Consider the following 5,217-nt stretch of genomic DNA (forward strand, 5'->3'; position numbering starts at 1 on the left):
AAAAAGGTTGGGTCGAAGGCCGGCGGTGGATGGGTGGTATCACGATGGCGGGGCAAGCACGTTGTGGGCTGCCGTGGATCTTCTGCGATATCTTACCTGCTTGTCACGCATGTTGCTCCTAACAAGATACGGAAGGAAGTATAGCCCACCATGGACTGTCATCTAGATAGAAGGCTTCAAAGATTTTCTTACAAATGGGCCAAGATCAGGTCGCAACCCAACAACAAGCCCAACTACTAGCTTTATGGGTGAAGCTCAACTCTAGAACAGTAGCACGTGTTGCTGCCGCCGCCTAGAGATGAAAACGATCGGAAACATCCATAGAAGACTTGTTAGAAATGAAAACTGCGTCGGTATTCCGATAAAATCGAAAATGAAACTATCCAATCGATTGCACATAAAAAACGATCGAAATCGATATTTCAAAGCGATAAACACATCAAAGAACATGACAGAGCAATATATAATTTGATACATCTCTCCCGCAGATACCAATGATTACTGCATCAAATCATACATGACACATTGTAAGCATGTAGCATACATATTTGATGTTTCAAACAGTCAATTTATGTGAATAGCCTCAGTTCTCTAAACATCTCAAATCACATAGCAAATAAAGTACTAATTAACTTGGGCTTATTTGGATTGGAAAAATGCAAAGCACATCCATGGAAGAAAAACACAAAAGAAATAAAAATGATGCGTAGAAAAAGTGAAACTCTAGCCTTTATGGGTCTATTTGATTGGTGGGCTTATTTTAGCATGGCTAGAATCTAGAGCCAGGCCAGCCCAAGCCTGTTCAATATTAGCCATGAGTTTGTATTTGGTTGTTGGTCAATCTAAGCCTGGCTAACTCAAGATTGTGTTTGGTTGCTTGTGTATCTGATATTATAACCATGTGTTATCTGTTGGGTGAAGTTACCGATCTCTTCCTGTCTTTTTTGCCCTCGCTCCATCCACATCATCGTCAGTCCTACCCACCGGCGCCGCTGCCATATCTCAGACAGAAGGGTCAACTCGCCGGCGCCCAGGAGGCCCGTCTCCTGCTCCATCATCCACTCATCCTTGTCGCGGCCGTGAAGGTCTATCCCGTACTCATCCACCGCCTCCATATGTGATTGATTTAACTAATCAATTTGATTGCTGTTCGTATCAGTGAGCGAGTGCAATTAGAAGTCTAAATCAACTAATGAACAAATCAATTTATAGGATCAATTTCAGCAGCTGGAGATGGAAGAGAGGACAGAGGAGATAGTGGATGGGTCATGGGTGGGTAGAGGAGGCCACCGGCATGGAGGAATGTAGCCGGCCACCGCTCGCAGGCGAACTCTGCCACCGGCCTCGCTGGGCCCCGCTCCAGCCTCGCACGAGGACGAGTTCCGCCATCGCCGCATGCGTGAGCTAGCTCCGTCGGCGACCATGGGGAGCACATCCACCACGCACCAGGCGAGCCTGCCGTGCGGGAGGGTGGCGAGCCATGCCGACTGCAGGAAGCGCATCCGGCCGTGCAGGCGAGAGCGCCGAGCTTCGGCGCGGCGTTCGCGCAGGTGCTCCACCGGCCGCATGCGGGAGTCCGTGCTCCACCGCCACAGCCGAGTGCTCCCCCGCCGCGAGCGGGGGCCTGAACTCCGCCGCCGCATGCGAGAGCTGCTGTCAGGGATGATGGGGAAGAATCAAGGTTCGCTGCTGCTGTCGGAGAACAGGAAGAAGAAGGAGGTGGACGCTTGGGAGGTGACACGAGACAAGTCGTTAGAGCACCTTCAGCTTGCACAAGCCTTTTTTTTTGAACTTGGAAAGCAGGTTTCCATCAGACAACTCCAGCCTGGTCTTTACAGACCAGATTGGAGACGAAGGTGGGGACTTGGCTCAAAAGTTCAGTTGAACCAGAGCTAACCACGCTCGCCCCATACATTGCAAGGCAATCAGCCACTCTGTTGCAATTTCTCGGACAATGTTGAATACTGCAATAACCAAAGGATGAGCAAATGAAGTCCCTGATCTGCTTGAGGAGACAGCCATCCACACTTTGATCTAGCTCAGTAGTGGTCAGACCTCGCACCAATTCCGTTGCATCGGTTTCAAGGATGATTCTTGGCATACCAAGCTGTGCAATTCTCTCCAAACTGTGCAGAGCAGCAAGAGCTTCAGCTTGAAAAGAGGAGGCAGCCCTGTGCAAATTACCACAGCCCCCTTCCAGAAATTCGCCCATACTATTCCTCGCTACGAAACCCCAACCTCCTTGACATGTTGCAGCCTTGAAAGCACCATCAATATTTATCTTGTACACATTTTCAGGAGGTGGTTCCCATCTTCTTTGCCCAATCTGTTGCTGGATTTTTATTGTCCTTTGTTCCGTTTCAAATTCTGAGACATAAAAGGTAACCAAAGAGCAGGTCTCCAGGTCCGTGAGCTTTCTTTCCCCTTCATTCACCTTGTTTCTCACTGACCACCATTTCCATAAAAGTACAACAATTTGCACCTGCACATGCATTGGGAAGGACCATATTTTTTGCATCATCTCCCGACCCGGTCGGCAAGTCGATAAAATCAAACGATATTCCTCTAAATTGAGATTCCTCCAGCATTCCTTCACAGCTTTGCATTTGAAAAAAAGATGTCCAGGATCTTCATCTAGCATTTGACACATAGGGCATAGAGTGTCAACTTTCATCCCTCTATGGGCCAAATTCCGACAGACTGCCAAACTGTTATGAACTAAGTGCCACACAAACATTTTGACCTTATTTGGAATCTCCATACCCCTTATTTTGTCCCACCTGAACACCGACTTCTCCACTGAGAGAGACTCAGAATTTTCTGCACATCCACCCTTCTCATCTTCTCTTCTTTGCACCGCTACTTTATAAGCTGATTTTACTGAGAAGAGTCCTTTTTTTATCAAAGTGCCATGCTGGTCTATCTTCCATGTCAAGATTCACTCTCAGCTTAAGGATAGCATCAACATCAAACTCTGAAAAAACATCCTGCACTAAAGCCTCATCCCACGACCCAGAGATCGGGTCCATCAACTCAGCCACTTTTGTCAACACCATTGCTCCTCTGTATGTAGCAGGGCGCCTGGACTTACCATGTGGAATCCATGGATCCTCCCAGATGTTAACTGACTCACCATTGCCAATCCGCAAATGATCCCTTCCTTAAGCAAGTCCACCCCTTTCAAGATACTTCTCCAAGTGTATGAGATTCCATCACGCGCCTCACATTGCAAGAGAGAACCATTAGGAAAATATTTTGCCTTAAGCACCTGGCCACAAAGGGTGTTCGGGGAAATCAGAAGCCTCCACGCTTGTCTAGCTAGCATAGCAAGATTGAACAAATATAGGTCCCGAAAGCCCAGCCCACCCTTATTCTTAGGTAGGGTCAACTTGTCCCATGCCAGCCAATGAACCTTATTATCCTTATTATCATTTTGGCTCCACCACCATTTCCCAATCATCGAATTCAAATCATCACATAGTCCTTTGGTCAGCTCGAAACAGGACATAGCATACGTTGGGATGGCTTGAGCAATCGACTTTACTAAAATTTCCTTTCCTGCCTTGGACAACAGTTTCTCCTTCCACCCCTAAATCCGGAGCCACACTTTCTTCTTTATGTACTCAAAAGCTTTCTTTCTTGATTTCCCAATTGAAACAGGCAACCCCAAATACCTCTGTAAGGATCACCGGGGTGTCCGACCCTAGAGGGGAAGGGGGTGAATAGGGTCGCTAATTCGCTTTCTAACCTAGGTCTCAAACTACTTGCATAAGATAAACCTAACACGTCCTACACATGCTAGTTATGACTAAGGTTTATCTATACTACTCTCTACTTACCCCAAAAGACTTGCAACCTATAGCCAATCCTAATCAAACTAACTAGGAAAGTGAAGGCACGCAAGATAGAGTAAATGCGGAAACGTAATACGGTAAGTAAAGAGGTAAGGGCAAGAGGGATGCAAACTCCCGAGCAGACACGGTCATGTAACGTGGTTCGGCTCAAACGCCTACGTTCACGGGACACCGAGGCTCTTCCGATCACCGTCTTGCACTAGGCCACCAAGGCACAAAGTGATCAGTTTTATGGATGGCAATGCTGGATACAATCAGATTTTTATGGCAGAGGAAGACATCCACAAAACTGCGTTCAGATATCCGGGACATCTCGGTTTATTCGAGTGGGTAGTCATGACCTTCAGATTAAAAAATACTGGTGCTACGTACCAGAGAGCCATGAATTATATCTTTCATGAACTCATCGGCAAAATTATGGAAATATACATTGATGACGTAGTTGTGAAGTCAAAGGGGCACCAAGAACATTTGGCCGATCTGTGTAGAGCTTTGGAATGCACCAGAAGACATGGTTTAAATATAAATCCAAATAAGTGTGCTTTTGGTGTATCAGCTAGCCGATTCTTGGGTTTTATGGTACATGAACGAGGGATCGAAATTAGTCAGAAGACTATATCAGCCATCGACAAAGTTGAAGCCCATACGATGAAGGTTGAACTTCAGTCATTGATCGGCAAAATTAATTTTATTCGAAGATTTATATCTAATCTGTCGGGAAAAATTCAGTCGTTCAGTTATTTACTGAAGTTGAAGGCCGATCAGGAATTTGTATGGAGAGAGGAACATCAGAAGGCATTGGATGAAATCAAGCATTATCTAGTAAAGTCTCCGGTATTGGTTCCTCCCCAAAAGCACAAGCCGTTTAAATTGTATTTATCGGCTGATGAGCGTGCTATCGGATCGGCCCTTATTCAAGAATTTGAAGGAAAAGAAAGAGCTATTTATTTTGTGAGTAGAACTTTGCTGGATGCTGAAACCAGGTATTCTCCTGTCGAGAGATTGTGTCTTTGCTTATACTTCTCCTGTACCAAGCTTAGACATTATTTATTATCGGCTGAATGTGTTGTTGTGAGCAAAGATGATGTTATTAGATATATATGCTCTCATTGCCGATTTTAAAAGGGAGAATAGGGAAATGGATTTTGGCATTGTCAGAATTTGATTTGAGATATGAATCGGCTAAAACAGTTAAGGGTCAAGCCGTAGCCGATTTCGTTGTGCAACATTGTGGACCAGAGCTAAGCATGGTAGATCTTGTTCCTTGGACATTATTCTTTGATGGATCTTCGTGTGGGAACGGTTCTGGAATTGGTGTAGTGCTGATTTCCCCTCGGGGGGCAGATTTTGAGTTCTCATTTCC

General features: G+C 45.8%; 1 long non-coding RNA gene across 1 annotated transcript; it reads left to right on the top strand.

Moving 5' to 3' along the window:
- Window positions 1–908: 908 nt before the first annotated feature.
- LOC120685515 lies at window positions 909–2,407 on the top strand. The gene is made up of 2 exons (XR_005679610.1): window positions 909–1,085; window positions 1,213–2,407. It is a non-coding gene; the product is annotated as an uncharacterized LOC120685515 (long non-coding RNA).
- Window positions 2,408–5,217: the final 2,810 nt, after the last annotated feature.

This window comes from Panicum virgatum, chromosome 8N (genome assembly GCF_016808335.1).
Source record: "Panicum virgatum strain AP13 chromosome 8N, P.virgatum_v5, whole genome shotgun sequence".
NCBI lineage: Eukaryota > Viridiplantae > Streptophyta > Magnoliopsida > Poales > Poaceae > Panicum > Panicum virgatum.